We start from the raw sequence: 21,988 nt of genomic DNA, 5'->3' as shown, positions 1-21,988 counted from the left end.
CACTTCCCCAGGCCTTGGGGAGTCACAAGGCAACAAGTTGTTGGACCATCAGATTAATTTTAGTGTAGACATAAAAGGTAAACACATACACTTTTGATTTAAAAGGACCTTTGAGGATATGAATTAGGTTTCCTTTAGCTCTGTGGCACTGGTAAGCAGGTTTTGAACTTGCGTAACTAACCTCAAGAATCCAAGAGAGTAAATTCAACATCTCCAGCAGCACTGCTTTAGGAGCAGAAGGACACACAAGCAAAACCAGGGTCCCCCAGCACGGCTGAATGTCAATGCCGCGGTTGGTTGTGCAAAACTTGGAACACATTTCCCCCCAGAAATGTTATCAAAGGTGGTTCGGTCCCCAGGTTAGACCACCAAAGTCTTATCTCACTCAAGTTATTTTAAACATCTACATTGGTGGTGACTGCACATTTGCATAGTTCAGCGGCATGTGGGTAACATAATTTTTAATAATATGGAAGCCTAACTCACTTGTAATCATTTCTATGTCTAAGTATTTTAAGACCAATGGGTTTGCCAGTGATGTCAGAGGCCTGGGCAGTGACCAAGCAGAGGGAGTTATAAGAGGTGGGAGGTAGGGGTCAGAGGAGGCCTGGCAACATGCGAGTTCTTCCCATGCTGGGGCCTGGCACTGAGATCCCAGGTCCTGTGAGAGGTTACCCACCCTCTCCTCCTGCTTGGAGGGTGCACTACAGCCCCAGCAACCTCTCTCACATCACTGCCCCTCCCAGAGAGAAGGGCAGTGATGTGAGAGAGGAGCTCCCAGCAGGGGTGAAGGAACATACCTCCTCCCATTCCCAAGGCTCACTGTTCACCTGGCGGGGCTGGTACTCAACTCACTCTCTTTGCTTCCCTCTACGAGATTGTGAGCTTCCATGAGGGCAGTGAGGATGCTTTATTCACTAGGGTGACCCCAGCATCAGGCCCAGGACTCCACATAAAGTCAGCACATAATAAATGACTGTGAACAGAGGTGCCAAGGGAATCACCTCCAGTACTGGAGGGGAACAACTGAAGGTCAATGGCTTGAGCTGGGTATTCATTTACCCGTCTGCATAATAAGTAGTTTAAAGCGGCAAATAAAATACCATCCGAATATAAATGACTACATTCACTTGCTCACCAAATCGGCTACCAAGTGCTTTCTAGGGAGAATGTTCCAATGGTGGCTAGACTGAGAAAGTAGCTGTGTTAAGGTTTTCCCCCAGCAGTTTCCATTCAAAGAGCACTTGAAATGCTTGGTAAGTGATGCCTATAAACACCTATTAAAATGCAGCTTTATGGGAGGTTAAATCATCATCGCACTAATGCAGTTACAGGAGCTCCTGGGGTAGCAAAATTCCTAGAATGGCCTGTGAACTAACATGTCATGTGGAGAAAGAAATGGATTAGCTGGAAGTCCAACTGCTGAGTACCATATTGTTTACGAGAGAACATGATTCGAAATAGTTCAATTGTGTGTGTTGAAGTACTGCACTCTGTGACAGGACCTCTTCAAGCCCAGGCAGATCATCTGGGTGGCACTGAAAAAAGCCCAGCACTTCTGCTTTGGGAGGAAAAAACTACGAAAGACCAGGAGAGAGAACACCAGACAGACTTGACGGTTAAAAGAGAATTTTAAAAGGGGAAAAAGTTGGATGGTTGGCAAAAGCACAAGTTATGGAGGGTAAAAGCTTCATGTCTGCCTAATTCCACTCTTCTCTCATGGTAGGAACCCCACCAACTGGAACAGGAAAATGACTCGGAATTTTAAATAATGAGTAAGCATATATTCCTCTTCCTAAAGGAAGGGACAAAAATAGAAGAGAAAGAAGGTATCATTACTGGTAAATGGGCAGGTCTTTAAAGAAGGAAATTACACAGACTGACTGTAACAATGAATTTTAACTCTCCTGCATAAGAACATGCATGTCTTACATTCTGTGATAATGTTTACAAAGCTACCTTTCTCCTCTACCTCAGCAATTCAAATGATACAGCAACACCAGGTACAAGCCTACGCTGACACCCACAGGGACCTGCTGGAAAACATTCCTTCGAAAAACATTCCTTGATTTATCATGGACTCCCTCCAACCACTCTTCTGTTTGGTTTTTGTTTCTATTGTGCCGACTCATTTAAATTCATCAATATGTTGCTTTGTAACAGTTTATACATTTTTAACACATATATAGGTGTACGATGTACAAATGAAAGCAAATAGCATATGGTTCTTCCAATTTCCCTTGCACCACTTCTTCTTTATTTATATATTTATTTAGTTTGTCATTTGTCTTTTTAGGGCTCCACCCATGGCATATGGAGGTTCCCAGGCTAGGGGTCCAATTGGAGCTGTAGCTGCTGGCCTACGCCAGAGCCACAGCAATGCCATGGCTCACGGCAACACTGGATCCTTAACCCACTGAGCGAGGCCAGGAATCGAACCCACAACCTCATGGTTCCTGGTCAGATTTGTTTCCACTGCGCCACGATGGGAAGATGGGAACTCCATGCACCACCTTTTTCTTTAGCTGTTAAGACGACTTGGTTCCTAAGAAGGTGAGGGTGCTGGTAAATAAATTTTAGCAAACTAATTTTTCAAATATATAATGCCAACAAAGGGCATCCAATGATTATTGGGAAGTACCTAAGATAAAAATGCTTCAAACTTCACATATGAACAGACACATGAGCAAAAAAACAAAAAGGCAACATGGGAGCAGTGATGGCCTTATTAGCCCTAAATTTGTTAGGATATATGCTTTCATTGACACACATACACACACAATTGCTGGTAAAACCCTCATCTGTGTAAATTTTAATTAACTCCAGATGTGAAGGATGTTTAGATATTGAGGACATGGAGGTAGATTTAAGATGGTTAGACCATTAACAATAAAAAAAAATTGCTATTGTTTTTATCGGTGTTTTGTAACTAAATACAAGAATTCCTAATAATTGAATCTATATACATACAATACTGGGGACAGTTATTAAAAAGAACATTTCCCCAGTGTGCAACCAGTTGAGATTTTCAACAACAAAAATGCATTTATTTTTTTTTTCCTTGGATTATCAAATGCACCTTAAAAAGTCGTTCAATGACCCTGGTGCAAGAACATGGCCCAGGGCTGCACTCTGCACAGTGCTTATGATCTGGAAAAACAGATCCCAGCACCAAGAGGCACCCAAAGTCTGGGTTACCGAGTCTGTCCCATTTCGGTTGGACAGGAAATGTTGCATTTCAAAGCCTGGACTGAAACGAAGCCCAAGCCAACAGCATTAGAAAAATACTTTCAGAATCAAGCTTCCACCATTTGTCTAATTAAAAAACGCACTTATCCACTTAATATTGCATTAAAATAAAATTCTCAAAAGTACGCTTTTAACAGGGGCCATGGGAGCCTGCACCTCCTCTCCTTCAATATCTGCTGTAATTCAGTGGGCTTGGTGATGCGAAGTTCCCAACACCGAAGAAAGATTCTCATCAAATCATGTTTTCAAATACCTCAACCAAGAACACCATCAAAATAATTCCGTTTTGTACCTTTAAGATTAGCAAACATTTTTTTAGTTTTAGTTCTTTTCTTTAACCAATAGGTGGCAATCTTTATTGCTAGGACTACTAGGCAAAAGACTCAGTTTAGAAAGTTTGTTTTCCCTCCCTCCTGTCAAGGCTCAGAATACTTTTCTTTTTTTTTTTTTTTTAATAAAGCTATTTAATAAGTGATTAGTAATCATAAGAGTTGTAATTTACTAAGTTATTGTAATTTTGTCTTTGTAAGAGAAAAAGATGACCTCCTCAAAAAGCAACACGCGAAAAACACGAGACTTTTTTTTTTTTTTGGCCCAGCATGGTTTTGACAGTACCATCACCTCCAAGTTCAGCATAATGAAAATATACAATATATGCATGTGGCATATTAAAGACTCTGGAATGGCTCTTAACCAAATGGCACAGAGAATGAAGATGCAAAAATGTAAAAAGAATATAGGAGTTGACTTGAAACTGTCTCCTAAGGCACAAGACTTATTAATGCAAATAAAACACTGTCTTAAGAAACAAAGAGCTATTCCAGTATGTGGTTTGTTTTTTGTTTTTTGGGGGGAGGGGGCTTGAGGTAACATATACACAGCTGTTTGGCAAATTCACTGTCCCTTCCCTTGAAACTGAAGCAAATATTCAAGTTTGTGTCTTACAAAGAATGGTATCACTTCTGCTGCTGCCTAACTTGGGTAATTCTGCTGTAATATAACCTGATTTCTTCTCTGGATAGCCTCAAAGCAGCTGAAAAAGAGTTCATTACTATGGAGACAAAACACTTCTTCAAATAAGTTTCAATAGTTTAAATTAGCCCCAGGTCTTTATTTCCTGTAGCTCAACAATTTCAATTCCTTTCATTTCCTTCAGGTCTAAACATAACACTAAAGTCTAAGAAACAATTTTGTATGTGTGTGCGCCCAGTGTGTTTATCACATGTTGGATTGGTATCCATGAGGATTTGGCTTTCACCAAATATTCTACTACTCTGATTAGTTTTTGAGGGGCCTGGTTGTGTTCATGATGCCTCATGAAATCCTCGGCTTAGTAGAGTGTCATTGATTCTATTTTACAGATGAGAAAACCAAAGTGAAGCAAGTTACTGTCTTTAGGTCACACAGCAAATTAATTACAGCAATTAGGACTAACCGTTGGCCAAGGACAATGTTCAGAGCTCCAAGAAGCCCGGCCTGTGCATGAGTACTCCACGTAAGCAAGAACAATGACAACGGATGCAAAACAAAAGTGCGATGGTTGCTTTGGTGCTTCTGTAAGCACCATTGTCCTATGAAACTCATTGTCCTAAGAATCTTCCACACAGCCAAAAAGACAGCAGAACCTTAGCATATTCAAAACTCAACCATCTTAAAATTTAAAAAATATATACATTTCTCAAAATTCCTAAGCTTACCAAGAGGTACAGCCACTGTTAAATATATTTACAATGCACTAAGTAATTATGAAATATAATAAGGGTTTGCTGATGGACTAAAGAAGTTCAAAATTTTCCTCTAACCCAGAGGCTATTTTGATAGGAAAACGAGAGAGCGTTAAGAAGACCAATCACATAGTGCACGCTATGTTCTTCTCGGATGCTGAAATGCATTTCTTCCCTTTGAAGACAGCAGCTGAGTCTCTGAGAATCTACCCGAAGCAGAGTGACTTGGATGCCTGATTTAATCCGGCAATTAACTGTGAGTCACTTCACCCCCTGTTTTGTCCCCTCAGTAACAAAAATAACTCCTTGTGCTACAGGGATGCAGGGAGGTTGATAAAAGTGCAGGCTACTTTAGATGTCTTAGAAATTGTAAAACACATGAGATGTGCTATACAAAGGACTATTACCTATTACAGAATTTTAGATGATGTTTGGTTAAAGCTATTACTTCTTACCTCTAGTCCCACTGACTGCTGTGTTAGATCTGAGAAGTTCTGAATAAGAGCATTTTTCTAAAATACAAACTGTCTTTAAAACTGTTCTTAGAAAACAAAGGAAGAAAACTTAAAATTAACCATGGATCTGACTAGTCAGCTACTCAGCAAACAGTAGCCTTGATGTATTCAGCATGAACTACAATTAGGGTTACAGGAAAGAACTCTTCAATGTACCAGAGCAATTTAACTTATCATTTGATATAAAATATACAGATAGAAAAAAAGTTTTCATAAGGACCACTGAGTGAGCATAATGTTCTAATTAAAAGAAATAAACCCTAAAGTCTGTAATTACGACCTGTTTAGGTGAGAAACTTTCAACACATGCTTCTCGCTATATCCCACTGAATGAAGAACAGAATTTTTCATCCCTCAGTGCTGCACCCATGCAAATATGCCCACAATTGCACTCTATGCCAATTCTTTTATCTTCTACCTAACTAGAAGAAAAAAAAAAATCAAGTCGAATTATTTCAATTTTAAAAGGTTTTTATGTATAAATAAAAGATCGCCAAGGCTCAGTGGTGAACAGAATTTGGGTCTGCTGTGGATAAGCCCCACTGCTGCTTATACACATCTGTCAAATCCACAGGAATGTAATCTTAGTAAAGATATAATTAATGCAGCCACAGAACACTCCAAATTAATGCTTTAATTTAAAGTACAGCTGTTTAATCTTCTCATTGTAAGAGACCAGAATACCTAATGCTCAATTCAAGAAGAGCAGGAAGTAAACAACAGTAAAGAGAGGAAACTGAAGTTACTCAATTGTCCATGAAGCTTAAGGAACCATTTTATGAAGTTTTAATTAAACAGTTTCTTGTCCTCTGGTTCATGCGGTTCAACGGCACACTCTTCAGAATCTGGATCCCCAAACTAACCTGCTTTTCCCCCTGAGCTGCCAAAGTTAATTGAGCACTTGCTAAAGCCCCAGTCTGGGAGCTAATCTTGATGTAGCTTCTTTTTGGCTGGCAAATCAAACTGTCTGTAAAGCAAAAGCAGGGCTGCCAACGCTGGGATCCCCGTGTTTACTACCACAGCTGGTTTATAGTCCCACTGAAGGAGAGAGCAGAACTTTCCATCTCTCAGTCCTGCACCCATGCGAATACACTCCTTTCAACTGCGCTTCCAGCTGATTCTATCTTCTACCTAACTAGAAGAAAAAGATCAAGTTGAATTATGTTAGTTTTAAAAGGTTTTCATGTAGAAATAAAAGATCACCAAGGCTCAATCGATAAAAGAAGTTTCTCCAGTGAACATTCTGGGGAAGAAAGAAAGATACAACTTTAGTACAAGTTCCTAATGGGGCCCCGGGCCACCTCCTTCCTGCACAGTGAACTGACATCAAGGACCTCTGTTGACAATCAGCTACAAATTATGGGACTGACTGACCAGGCTCCAGAGTAAAATGATTTATTCAGCTAAAACTATGGTAGAACAGAACTTTCTCCTTCCTAACCCCACCCTCTTGTAAGTTTCAGTGAAACTTCCCTTCAAAAATGTTCTAGGTTACGACCTCCATGGATGGTTCCTCCCAGAGCTGAATTTTCTCTGAGGAACATCCTCTCATCCAGTTGAGTTCATAAGAAGGGACATTTTTTTTTTTTTTTAAAAAAACAGGAAACAGAACATCCAAACCTTTTTCGAAGTTTTACGTGTCTACTCAGAGCAGAGGAACAAATCTTTTCTTAATCAAAATTAGCCTTTAACAATTAAGAGGCCTAGCAGGTTTACCAGCCCATCAGAGAAGTTCAAAAATAACAATTTTTCTAATACCAAGAACAGAAATACAAGTTATGTTTTACATAACACAGAGGCAAAGGGCTCAAAAATGGGCTTTCCTCTTTCATCATGGCCTTTTGTAAATATTGCAACAGTGGACCAGTGGGAATTCTGACAGGAAAAAAGTCCCATCAGAGACTGGCTTTTTGTTTAAAAAAAAAAAAAAAAAAAGTCTTGCTTATGCAGAAAATTCTTGCTTTTTTCCATTATGTGGTATCTGGGGGAGGGTGGGAAGAGGAAGGCTTCTTTCTATATCTGTAGAGCACTGTAATTTAAAATGAGTCATGTAAAACATAAATGAAAATGTTAACCTCTGAGACAGGGGTCAGCAAATCTTTTTCCCTCTTGGATCCAGTTTTCTCTGGAAAGCTTACAAAACCCAAACCAGGGGCTTTCCCTATAAATACATTCCTACTTACCCAGAAAATGAAGGTAAAGTCTGAAAGAAGACAAGTTCAAGAAAGAGGCCTTGAGAATGTGAGACAGCCTGGGTATAGCTCAGCTTCGGGCTATCTGGTCAACCCAGCATACGTCTCGTTTCGCAGGAGTGAATTTTCCCCAATCACAGCTACATAGGATACCTTAATTCCTCCAAGAGGGGTGGATTTTTTTGCCCTACGGTTAAGCCATATTGCAGTAGTTGACCCTGGGAAAGTACTTGAGAGCCTGGCTACCCTTGGAAGACCTCTCTTTCTGAGCCCCCAGCTGTGGCTCACTGGAAGTAATGCTCCAAATAAAATCATTAAATCCATCTTGACGACTTAATGAAACCACTAGCGCCTTGGACTTCTCCTCTGGCTTTCTACATCACGCCTGACACAAACCAAAGTTTGACTGCTATGGAAGACTCAACCAGAGGCCACAAGGAAAAGTTCAGATCCCTGATCCATGTTCTAGCTTCAGCTGCTAGTCACAGCTGCTCTCTGAGTGAAAATTAAGCTTTTATTTACCTAATCCATACATTCTTCCAGACCGGAATTGCTATCAAAGATTCCAACTCTAGGTTCAAACACTGACACTGCTCTGACACCACAGTACTTTTCTGTGAATGGAATGAGATCATCTATGATACTTCATGTTATTCTCTCTCTATTGCAAGAAAACTGCTAGAGAAGTTGAAAATTTCATACAAATTATATAAGACTCTGGCTTGATGTGCACCTGATCTTAACAGAAACAAAGCAATGGCCAATCAAGCATTTTTAATACCTGTATCTTTAAGATTTTGAAATTGGAGGCTAAATGGATAAGGAGACAAAGATTACAGAGATGTGAGACTATTTAAAAGTCTACAACTTATGGGCCACTACTGCCTAATATGTAATATTTGTTTTCAGAACCTGTGGTTGCTTTAATATGGCATGACTTCTGGAGAACTTATTCCTACTAGAAGATCCCCCCGCCCCCCACTCTGAGGATGGTACAGTGTCGTGTTAGAAAGCACATGTCCTCAAGTCACAAAGTCTGCGTACAAGTCTCAGCTGTCCCTGGGCATGTTTCTTTTTCTCTCGAAGCTCAACCTGTAAATGGCACCAAGTGAGATAATGGAAGTACACACAGAGCAAGGGCTCATGCATGTGAGCAAACCTATCAGCAAAGAATAAACTTCAAATTTTTCATATCAGAGGTGAAGCACTGCATCTGACACATATTTAAGAAAACAAAAAGGCGGCATTCAGATGCAATGAACTGAAAACTAATATTTCCAAAATTGCAAACACAGCCTTTTTTTTAGCAAATCAAAAATTCATGCAATTGTTTAGCTACATGCCCATAAATGAAAGGTCCAGAATAAGGTAACAAAATTCATCAGCATCTATAGTGCCTTTGCCCAAAAGATTCAATATCAACTTCCAGGAGATGGATTTCTGGGAAAAGGCTCGAATATAAACAAAAGATTTTATTCTTCTAAAAAGATTATAAGCTTCTATAAACAAAAGATTATTCCCCATCATGTTAAGAAGGTTTAATTACTATAACTCTCAACCCTCACCCTCTCTCTTTTTCTTAATAAATTATACATTAAATGTAAAACAATGTAATCTGAAGATTACTATCACATTTGCTAGGACATAAAATTTAGAACATTTCAAAATGCGAACACAGCATTTGACATGGGCAAAAGACAGCCCTTTAGGGAATCTAGTGCATAAAGAGACTCTTAAGGGAAAGCCTTGGCTATATTTTACATGTGTTCTAGAAAATGGATTGAGCAGGGGGTGCCTGAGAGGTAGGAGGGACGGTGGTTTTGCATTGTGGAAAACATATCAGTTTGAAACTGACCCCCATCCTTCTAGAATATATAAAAGGCAACTAGTCTCACAGCTAAACTTATAACTTAACCACCTCCCCCTACAAACCCTCAAATATGTTCACTTTTATAGTTATAGGATACAAATTACTGAAAATATTAAAGGATGTAATACCTTGGCTGGAATTTACCAAAAGCAGTTAAGGGAATGAAAATAGTTAACTGGTGACAATTGGCTTATGTGACCACATTGCCATTAGATAAGCAGAGGTCTCAGTCCACTGCACAGACTCAGGAAGCCAGCAAAGAAAACAAGAGTAAACATTTTGTACGTCTTGTGAAACTCTTCCTTAATTCAGGCCAAGTTAGATGATTCTAATCACAGAAGAGCTGGATAGATGTGGTCTGACAAGAAATGGAGTCTTAACCTAAACAACTGTAAATTTTCTGTTCCAATATGTTTAAACTTCCTCTAAATGTTCAAGCTGACCAGGTTTCTCAAGTTTCCCTTCAGGGGAAGATTAGACCACAAATGACAGTTACACTATAACTCTGCATGTAATACAAACAAGGATGGCTAGTAAAGTAGCAAGTTAGAGTTGGCTTTCAATCCTTCCAAACCCATTTCAGTGACACGGCAGGCAGATTACATTTGCAAAATTAACCCAACAATGACGTTTCTAAACTGCCTTATATGCTATTAGATAGATGTTAACATATAACATGATCTATGTAAATATACGCTATAAGTTTGTTATAATTTATATATTTTTATATAACATATAAATGTTTACATATTAGTGTCACGCTATTTTATACACTTATGTTTTGTATTCATATAGATGACACTTTGAGAAGCACTAGCCAAGCAAGGGCTATCTCTAAGGTTAGTGTTTTAACCATTTAATAAGCCCCATAGCTTCCAACCTGCCAAGGGAAGGAACTGTCCTTAAAACCAATGACCTCTCCCCAAACTGTTCTGATGAGGTTCTTTTGCTGGGAGTGAGAGTAACTCACGGATCTGCTTTGTTCTCTTTAGATTTTCTTGGGTCTATTGCCTGAGAGTGGAAAAATTTGGTTGTCTGACTCATTTTTTCATATCAGGATGCATCACAGGTCACTGGCAAACCAGGGGATCACTTGTTCTCCTGGCTGATGGACTATGGCCAGAAATACAGTGATGTCACACAGCATGAACATGACCACCCAAAGGCCCTTCCACTGAATTGCACAGCTGCTTGAGAACACTGGGTCAAAAGTCACATGGTTTGGGGTCAAACCCCAACTTCTGCACAAGCTGTGTGGCCATGAGCCATCACTTAACTAAGCTTTAATTTCTTTATCTTCACAACAGGTGTAATAAATAATAAAACCAATGTCATAGAGTTCCTATGAAAAGTGACAAGTTAATGCAGCAAAATGTTAGCAGAGCAACTGACACGAAGCTATTATTTGTTGAACAAACACGGGTAGGTATAAATTCAATTTTGTACTTATGTCTATCTATATATATGCTTATAAATGGATTTTTTTTACCTTTTCATACACAGTAAGCATTTTCCTCCTATCAGTATGTTTACCCTTTGTTGTTTGTGTGTTTTTTTTTTTTTTTTTTTGGAATATGCCTTCTATTTCCAGGTATTTGAAAAATACAAACTTTACAGTTTTATTCTTCTGGTAACTACTCTTTTAGTTCATCAAAATGAATTCGTTTTTAACCTATGCCTTTCTAATCATATAAAGCTTAACGATGAAACGGCAACACGGAAGTTTACCCACGTTACATGAGAAGTCAAAGGCATCTCCCTGAGCTCTTGGTTATCAGAGAATGCCTCTCAATTCCTCCCACATGGTATATAAGGAAGCAGCACATAAAGTTCCTGAGTCACCATCTTTCTTCCTCAAAATGCTACATCCACTATCTTTTGGCATTTACTGCTACAAAAGAGAAGGAGGCCTGCATTTTGTTCTTTGGTAGTTAATCAGATATTTTGGCAAGAGGTTTAATAGTATCCTTATAATTAAAAAGAAGCATTGCCAAATTACATCTAGAGGTGGGCTTTCCTTTCATCTGAACAATGTGGAGAATGCTTCCCAATCCACACAAAATGCGTGCACGCTTATTTCTATCATGATTGTTCCTCTTCATTTGCTATGATTCATTTCTCTTTTATCAACACTGAAAATCCCCATGCTGTATCTTCTCACTATACCTCTACAATCTTCTCCTTCATTTTCTCTCTTCTTTCTTTGAATTCTGGAAGAGCTTTATTTGAGTTTCTCCTCTGCAACATTAATTTTATTTTCAGCTACTCTTAATTGCCTCACCTATCAATTTTCATGGGCTATGCTGCATTTTAAATTTCTTTACAATCTGTATTTTTTTTGGGGGGGTAACTTTCCTTTTATCTCATCCTATTCTTTTCAGCTCATAATCATCTAACTGCTTTCTGCCCTTCTTTCATTTGGGCCACTGCTGGAGGTCTACACCTCCTTTAAACCTCCAGTAAGATCTCGCCTTTCCTTGACAGAGTAATGTTTTCGGTGGGCCCAGCTATATATACTTTTCCTGTTGACTGATCAGGACCTAGACCTGGCATTTGCTCTGAGCGCCTCTGGATCCACGTGGTGCCGACTACAGATCTAGGTTGGTCGGCAGGCTGAGATGTCCCTGGGCCAATTCCCAATATGATTTTCATTTCATTGTGGGTTTGCTGAAAATCGTCTTCTACATTTACTGCCAGGCTTCCTGATGCTCTGAACCACGGAGGACTCAATGCGCAGACTCTCAGGAACCACAAGGTTTTCTAACTCTGCCCCAGCTCCAGCACTTCACTTGTGTGGAGTTAAGATTCAGGATGTAATAGTAATACCGCCTCTGTCCCACCCTCCCAGCTCTGCCTGGTTATTTTCTGCGTTATGACCTTCCATGGAATAAAAAGGCACTGTTGGAGGAGATTAGAAAGAGGAAGGGAAGAGCATTCTGGGGACAGCTGCCCAGGCTCTTTCTGAATTACAAGCCAGAGTTAGGGAGGACATGGCTCTGCCTACCTATTTTTAGGTGGTCAAACTTATTCTGCCTATGTTTTTCAACCTAGTTCTGTTTGGTTTACAGTAGACATTTCTCCTGCTAGTTCTAGTTTTTATAACTGTTTAGAACATAAGGGCTTTTCTCTATCTTCTTAGAAGACTCTATTGAGAATTCTCAAGGGGCTATGCCAGGACTACCAGGCAGAGACCTTTTCAAATCAGGAAACTTTTAAATAAATTTCTTTTTTAACTGAAAAAAAAAAAAGCAAAAATAAAAGCATCCAAGAAGTTTTACTGGCACTTGTGGCCTTTGAGAGACTCTGTGCAATGTCATGGTGTCCTTTTAAATTAAAAGACTAGAAATAAAATTCACCTGTGCCTTTCACTTGCCCTCATCCACCCTCTTGTCCTTGGAATTCAAGGTAACAGCACAATGTTTATGTTACAAACTTGGCAGTGACTAACTTTCCTGAGAAATAAAGTTTGACATTCAAAGGAATTTAGTCATTTAGCCAAACTTTTAAAATGGCATTTACTGCTAACTTTGACAGGACTCAGGTACAAGACTTCAGTCCACCTGTCCTTATGGATTTTAAGCAGCTGCTATCCACATGCCAAAACACATAATTTTTATGTTGGATATCCTCAGCTTTTGGCTCTTCAGAAGTGGGTAATAATCAGCCTGTGCTTGATTTTCATCAAAATGACTTAATTATGAATCAGAAATAAGAAAACGTGGAGCTCAGGGAAACATTTGAGGCAGATATTAACTTCCTCGAAAATAACAGAAATGGAAAGAAAATCATTTATCAATGGTATCTAACTTGTGAGTGTCTGATCAAGTATATTTCTTCCCAAGAGAAACTGCATACACACACATAAAACCCCAGTTTTTGTCTAAGTTTCATGGCCTGATCAGTTTCTTTGTAATTCAACCCTTTCATATATTTAGCAGATATGAGAATGTGCTATATGTCGCAGGTAAAACAAGGCAATTTGTGTGGCTGTATGAATGGAACTTAACAGATAAAACAGACATGCTGAGAGACCACCCAAACAGCAGAAAATAGCTGGTTTCTTCGGTTGCCGGTTGCAGACAACTTCACAAAAGACTCCTTAACAAGACCCACAAGTCTGCCTGCTGCAGTTCTTGAGCCTTCTGAATGGTCTTTCAATGGAGCCCCTCTTTTTAAAAATATTTACACAATCGTTTGAGCTTTAGCTTCTTAATCTGGAAAATGGTTATAATAATGCCATATTTGCAGGGTGGCTGCAAGGATCAAGTGAAAAGTATCTATCAGATGCCGAGCAGAATGCTCGGCAAACAGTAAGTCAGCAACTGTTTCGGCTATATTTTGAAAAAGGCATTTTCAATATTTAACTAGAGCCATAGGGACACACGGGACAATGACTCTAATATACACTTTGAGATGTTCCAACCGAATTCATTACATCTCATTCCTTGGTACTTAGTAGACAGTCATTTGGCAATTATTTAGCAATAAAGTCATCTTGCTTTTTTAACCTCTTTGAACCCCTTTCTCCTTTGAAAATGGAAAATTTATTTTTTGCTCCCTGAAAAAAAGCTAAGACTTAAGTTAGCAATGGTGTAAAATACTTTAAAATTATAAATTAATAGTGATACAAATACTCAGCTACATTTCTATAGTTAATATGCAGGGACAGAAAGACATAGTTCAAATGAACTGTTTACTGATAAAGTAACATTCTTAAACATTATTATTATTATTGCTTTTTAGGGCTGCACCCACAGCACATGGAAGTTCCCAGGCTAGGGGTCACATCACATCTGTAGCCGCTGGCCTGCGCCACAGCCACAACAGATCTGAGTCCTGTCTGTGACCTACACCACAACGCACAGCAATGCTGGATCCTTAACCCACTGAGCAAGGCCAGGGATCAAACCTGCATGCTCATGGATACTAGTCAGATTCGTTTCCGCTGTACCACAACAGGAACTCCCAGAAATTATTTTTTTAAATGGATAAAAAATAAAGCCAGCAGTGTTTAATGTAGATTCACAATAGCTTACCTTCTGAACAACCTCAAGTCATTTTGAAAACTGCATTTTCCAAAACCGAGTAGCAAGTTGGATCCAATGCTACTTTTGCTGTGGCAGAGGTACCATGTGCAGAGCCTGGGGACTCTATGGGAGTTCTCCTCCTCCTTAGGGGAAAGTTTGGAAGACAGCAATGACCACTGCCTTCTGGCTTTACAATGCAGGCTCACCTAATGCCTATGCTAATGTGTTACCTCTTGGGTACCTGTTTTAATACTTCTACCACATAAGCTCAAAGAGGTCTGAATAAGCAAAACTTTACAACCTGAAGAGACAGTGTTATAAACATACCCTCTATCTGCCTTGGAAAATTTTAACAAAACACTTGTGAGACAAATCCCTAGGAACTCCAAGCACATATCATGTCACTAAGTTTAATTACGCTACAAAGACACAGTCCAAGGGAGCATTCCATGAATCAGTCTTTTAACTGATTACCTGAGAGTGTAAAACGGGAAGAGTCTCAAACCGCTTTATTTTATTTTATTTTTTTTTTTTGCTATTTCCTGGGCCGCTCCCACGGCATATGGAGGTTCCCAGGCTAGGGGTCGAATCGGAGCTGTAGCCACCGGCCCACGCCAGAGCCACAGCAACGCAGGATCATAGCCGCGTCTGCAACCTACACCACAGCTCACGGCAACGCCGGATCGTTAACCCACTGAGCAAGGGCAGGGACCGAACCCGCAACCTCATGGTTCCTAGTCGGATTCGTTAACCACTGTGCCACGACGGGAACTCCTCAAACCGCTTTAGATGTCAGCAACTGCTGAGTGCTCACCGAAAGAGGCAATGCATGAAGTCTCGATCTGGTGAAACAGATCTTAAAATCACACAGTACGCAGATTTGCAAAAACTTGGTACCAATTGGGCACTTTCATTAGCAATAATCCCATATCATTCCAAGGACCAACCTCCAATCAGATCTTGCTATGAGGTCATGTGAGCATATCTACTGTCCTTGCTTGTCTCTCTACCTAAGTTGCTTCATTATTTTCCCTTCTAGTTTCTGGGCTGCATTACTGGGGATGCATTACTAGTGAGAACATATGTTTTCTGGGTTCTATTTCTCCAACAATTCTTATAAGCAGGAACAGAGAAGCTTTTACTGATCAAGTGGCAGGAAGAGGTTAAAATAAAAATACAACCAGAACTCAGAATGGCATCAACTTATTTTACTATTAGAGAACCCTGGGATGAGAAGGGTTTCATGGCATTTACAGCAAGCAAAGCAGAAGTGGAACTTCTGCTTCAAATAATATAGCACAGGGATTTTTTATTTCACTTATGCCTACATCTGTACCATCTTGGAGATCATATTTGATCAACAAATTACAAACGTCCTCTACCATACAGTGTAATAAATTCACGGCAGAAACTTCACTGTGCATTAGACTGGGACAGAACAGGAGAATCTATAGGTACTGCCTAATACAAGCTACCAACTGCGAATAGATAAATAGATGAATACAAATATCTCCAAGCAAGAAACAGAGCAGAGAAGGTATTCCTGAAAACGACAGCCATACTTTTGGTGGCATAAAGCCACTGGGAGGAAGTTTTGCACATGAAACTAAACAGATCCACTGCTTGTTTTGTTTTTAATTGCCAAAATAGATTTTATCAGAACATTTTAAAAATGTACATTATGAGAGCAGTTACAAAATATCACAGTCCCTTTAATAAATTAGTAAGTAGGAATATACATTTACAAAGTATTCTGACAACGTTTCGTAAAATTGACATTTCATGAAGTTGTACCCGAGTAATTCAAATAAACCCAATTTCTAGTTCTACTTTGAGCTCTATTTAGTTTCACTGAAAGCCTAAAACACTGTTTTGCTATTGAATGCTGTAACCTCAATCAAGACCTCAAAAATTAAGACATAATCCATCATGCAAGTATGTTTCTCATTTCTAACTAAAATACCAACTTATTTTCTCCTATTTTTAGTTTTCAAACCAATTGTACGCCCTTCCTCATGTAAATTTGTTAGCAACAAAGATACACAAATATGCAACAGCCAGCTGTACTGCTAACATCTGTTTTCTTTTACCAGGAAAAACATAGATATGTAAACAGCATCTTATGCTTGGTATTCTTATTTGCCAGAGGTACCAAATGCTCCCTTTTGGGGAAGCTACTTATCATGCAAGGCACCATTTGTTGTTGAATTTCAGAATTCTGAACGTTTATTTTCTCAAACTCTGACTTACTGGAGAAGTGCTGATTAATCAGAACTTTGCCTGTTTTACACAAAGATGCATTCACCTAGAAACCAGAAAAGACCGACATCAAAGTTATCAAAGGATCCATTCAACTGAGCTAAAAAGTTAAAATAGAAACACTTTTAGCATATAGAGTTGACTTTCATGACAAAGAAAACGGTTATCAGAACATCAATGTTAGCTTGGCTGTTAGTAAACAAATCATGAGCACTCCGCCTACACAGCTCCTGTTCTAACAAGAGGTGTGAGGGCTTTACTTAGGTTGTACAGATATGGACATTGGACCCTTTTCCCATTTGGGGAAAAAGAACACAGAATTAAATTTCTGAAAGCCAGAAGCCTTAATGAAAGTGTCTAAATATATATCTCATATCTCACTTAAAAAAAAAAAATTGCATACCATAGCTGTGATTTGGGGCCTGGTGGAAAGCTTTTCCTCAAATAATGTCTTATCTGTAACCCTGACCTTAGCTGTCACGCTGCTCCAGGAAAGAGAGAAGTGCTTCCCTTCTAACAAGAGACTGGAGGAAGGAGGGAGGAGTTCCCTCCTCTCTGGGAGACACAGGGAACTTCCTGCTCATTTCCCCTCCTTGGTGGCCTGTGTCGATGGTGGCTGAGCCAGCTCAGGGCAGAACTTTCCTGCTAAAAAGCAGCAAAGGTGAGAATCCTTTCTCTCCAACACTATTTCCTTTACAAATGACTGTGCATATGGAAACTGGGTTCATTAGGGGTATTTTGACATTTCTGGAGAAACAAAATAACGAAATTTAAAATGAAGAGGAAGAATGCCTTCTAAATCAAGACTTTGGTAAGAAGAGAAACACTACACGGGTGCTTCTGAGAGGGAGAACTCTGTTATAATATGTAACTTAATTCCTACATGATATTTTCTATCAGCAGAGAAGTGCTTAGGCTCATCTGGTCTCAAAAATTATGATCACATTTTTTTTTTCCCAGATCTAATCTTTAATCAATTATACCGATGATACCTTTGAGAAATATTGTTCACTCCCTACTAAAACTCAAAGGGCAGACACGTCAATGTTTACACCTGGGTAAAAATCTCTACTGCTCTGATTAATTTTTCTGGTTGGGAAGAAGTTAAAGACTGGGCTCAAATGCTCTGATCTTCAAATATGCTGAAACCAGGCCTGCCTCCCCACCCCTCCACCGGCAGCAGAGTGACCCATGAAAAACGTGCAGTCAGCACCAAAGTCAGATGCCTTCCTCCATCATTGGGGGGCAGTTAACCACACGGTTCCCCACTTCACAGCCAAGTCTCACTTAAGGAGGAGAAGTGGTGAGGAAAAAGTTATGACAAGGCATATTCTGAACTGAAATGGAATTCACAAAGGCAGGAACATGCGAAGCAAAGCCAACGACTTTCGCCAGTACTATTTCTGTGTGTAATTGCGGCACCTTACGACCAGGGGGCTCTGCGAAGGTGTGTAATTTCGGACTGGGTCACCACCTCCTGTGACCTCTGCACAGGGTAGTCAATTTCTGTGACTTATTACAGCCTTGCTCTCTAGACAGGGAGCGACAACCGTGGAAGGACACTCAAGATGCTGAGTGTGAAAAATAGAAAAATAACGGGGCTGGGGAAACCATGAACGCAAACACAAGTCGCAGGCTTTTCTCTTCTTCTCTTGAGAAGGAATTCGGATCAAATTTTAAAATGGGCCACACCAAATGTGGGACCAGCTGGGACCCATGGGCAGAATCCTAAGTGGAAGCTGGGGGAGGGGTGTGTGGGTGGGGGGGTGGAAGTGGGTATAAACTCAGATTCCTAAGTGATCTCTCAAGGTGTGGATTTCAGCATCCTATACGAACTAACGTGGTCACGGAATCTTACTCGTCTACATACTCCTGATTAGCGTGACTTTAATTAAAGGATTTCAAGATGCTGTCTTGAGAAACAGCCCCAATGGACAGCTTTCTTATGAAATAAAGGCATACCTTTTGATTCTGTTATCCCTAAATTCCCACTTCCATCAACAGATTCCCCGTGTCAGGGGAAATATGGAAGCACAGTCAAATGCACTTGGGTATATGGGAATGGAACACCCAGGTGTGAGCAGCCTGACTCAGAGAAAGCTGGAGAATAGCCTTACAAGAGCTGGCCTCCCCTAAGGAGCATGCAGGACCCCCATCACAACCTTTACCTGCACCAGACAGAAAAGAGGTTCTCCCAGGGCTTACCAGGTTGTGGGAAAATGACATGTCATGTTCATGTGGGCAATTTTAGCTTCTGTATAAAGAAATAAATGAGGAGGAGAGAGAGAGCATAAAACTCATGCCTGAAGACACTTGCTGATCTTGACACGTGTTCTAGATGTGTTCTATTCACTATGCCTGAGTGACTGACAGAACACATCCTCAACACACGTTCCTACCAGTAGAACTACCAGTCCTGGGAAATGAGGCAGAAAATAAGTTCTGGAGCTATAGCATGCAATGGTCAAGGCCAAGGCAGAAGATTCCTCAGATATGAATGATGCAGATAACAAATAGCTCAGGATTTCCAAAACCAGAACGGACTGTTAGCCTTGTGTGCCTGCAAGTGACATACAAAGCATGTGGCTCATTTCCAAAGTCACATGGGACCTGAAGTAGCTAGGTGATGCATTTCAACAGCAAGCATCTGCCCACTTGCTGAGAACCTACCGCACTGTTCTAGATCCTTACGATAATGGAGGGACATCTAAGGCCCTTGCCCTCTTGGAGCTTACAATCTACCAGAGGACGAGACAGTAAACAAACAATGTGGTAAGTGATTTCTATAGCAGATGAGATGATAAATGCTTTGCAAAAGCAGAGGGGCAGGTTGCCCCATTAAATGAGATGAGCGAGCCAGCCTCCTTGAGAAGAGAGCTTTAAGCCAAGAGTTGAGAGTGGGTCAGGCCAAAAGGAAGGCTGAGGAAGAGCCAGGCAAGCAGAGGGAGAAAGCCCAGCCCAGCCCAAGGTGGGAAAGGGGGAGGGGAGGCCATCATAGGGCACCCCATCTCTCTTGGGGCCTGACTACATCTTTACATCTTTCTTCGCTGTTTTCTAGCACAAAATAGGGGTTCAGGGCATATTTCCTGAATGATTTCAATTCCAAGAAATACAAGATTATCCAATACACAGATTCAATCTAAGTGATAGACCAGGGCTTTGTAAGAAAAGACACATATGCAAAACTGATTGGTGGAAGGTCCATTTTCCTGGGAGGAGCTGGATATCAGATCTCCAAATGGGTTTTTCACTCTATTTTCCCCTCAAAGTGAAACACCACAGCTTTATTTCCAGGAACATACTTGAACCATGGAGTGGGTTCTGTTACGTAAGGGGGCACCCCTTACAGAGACTTACTTGTGGCCACTGTTTAAAGACAACTTCCATATGTATGACTCACTTTGCTGAACAGCAGAAATGGACAGAACATGGTCAATCAACTACACTTCAATTTAAAAGTTAAAAAAAAGACCACCTCTTCTGACAAAGAGGGAAGGCGGGGAGAGCCGCGTGAAGGTAGGTCTGAGCAGCCTCAGTGCCTCCCCTGCTCACCGTGGGGGTGAAACTCTCTCCACCACAGAGATCTGCATGAGGTCCTCAGACCAGGCAGGGATGACCTGCTCAATAAAATACAGTCAAACATGAAACACAAGCCAAGTCAGCTGAGGGAGTAAAAAAGAAAAAGGAAAAAAAAGAAAGAGAAAAAAAAAGGCCAAAGAATCCAATTACGGGAAGAACAGAACTATCCTTTCTCACCTTCACACACTTCACAGCCTCACTACAAACACTTCAAATAAACACACTCAGGCAAAAGGAATCAAAGTCCTATAGGTTCCAAAAAATGAATTCGTCCTTACAACTACTTTCCATCACAATGCACAGGCAGCTGGCAGGGGCTGTGGAATGCTCATTTCACAGGAGTCATGTTTAAGTGAGAAGATGAGATTAATATTTCCAGGAAATCTAGTATCCAGTACCCCACTCCCCACCCAGCCCTCCATACCACCTTTTCAACCTTTCAATTACCCCTAATGTCTCATTTATACTCAGGCCTGCTCTAATACTTTAATGCACATTATCATGGGCTTCTTGCTTAAATTCTGTGAGAAAGAATTCATTTTACTCTAAGTTTCTATGTCTTAAAAAAAAAAGAAAAAAGAAAAAGCTCTTTAAAAATCTCAATTGTTATCATATTAGATGAGAAAGAAAGCATTATAAAATACTTTAGGACCTAAAAAGGGATAATCATTTTTAAAGGAAGACTTGCTTTTCCATATACTATACTGACAGCAGGTATTAAATACAATTTTGCTGAAAAATTATTTCTGCAAAATCTTTTTTATCACTAATCTTGACAAGGTACGCCCTTTCCACCTTTTAAATAATCTTTTCTAATCCAACTCAGTTACTGTTATGATTCTGTAATCTTTTGTATTCTGGGAGAAACTACCATTTTTTCCTTTACAATCAGGCTTACATATAAGGAAGGGTATCTAACTTAGAAAAGCAAAAGTTTAAAATATGTAGTTTGACGCTAAAAAAAAAAAATATATATATATATATATATATATGTATATACCTTCTTCAGAGTTAACTATACAAGAAACACAATGGTTAATAAAATTACATATTTGAGTACAGAGTCAAGATTTTTTGATTCGTCTAGAAAGAAAAATGAACATTTGCTTTTGAACTGTATCATTTAGATGTTATTTCTAAAGTACAGTATAGGCCAGGGGTCTAATCGGAGCTGTAGCCACCCAGCTGTCCAGCCTATGCCACAGCCACAGCAACGCAGGATCCGAGCTGCATCTGCGACCTACACCACAGCTCACGGATCGTTGACCCACTGAGCAAGGCCAGGGATTGAACCCGCAACCTCATGGTTCCTAGTCGGATTCGTTAACTACTGCGCCACGACAGGAACTCCTAAAGTACGGTTAATATTTACGAAACAAGTATCCTTTTTGGGTAGGTTGGGAGTGGGAAAGCAGTTTCCTTCAAGTATCCTTCATGAGTTCTTTGACTTATATAAAATATTCCCAATTCTACGATTACCCAATGCTAAAAAGGCAGCTACTTGCCCTTGCATTCTACTTCTTTATTCCCACTGCCTGATTCATTTGTGCTAGAATAAGCAAACATTAAAGAA

At 40.0% G+C, this 21,988-nt stretch overlaps 1 protein-coding gene across 2 annotated transcripts in view; it reads right to left on the bottom strand.

Annotated features, from left to right (window-relative positions):
- The window catches only part of PIK3R1 (phosphoinositide-3-kinase regulatory subunit 1), an 85,743-nt gene that overhangs the window by 50,666 nt on the left and 13,089 nt on the right, over positions 1-21,988 (bottom strand). The gene's annotated exons all lie outside the window — the stretch shown is intronic.

The sequence above is a fragment of the Sus scrofa genome, chromosome 16 (genome assembly GCF_054392235.1).
Source record: "Sus scrofa isolate SSC_HxYL_T2T_F1_AM1 chromosome 16, Sscrofa_HxYL_maternal_Yorkshire_Landrace_v2.0, whole genome shotgun sequence".
Lineage (NCBI taxonomy): Eukaryota > Metazoa > Chordata > Mammalia > Artiodactyla > Suidae > Sus > Sus scrofa.
This window is presented reverse-complemented; position numbering and strand designations above follow the sequence as displayed.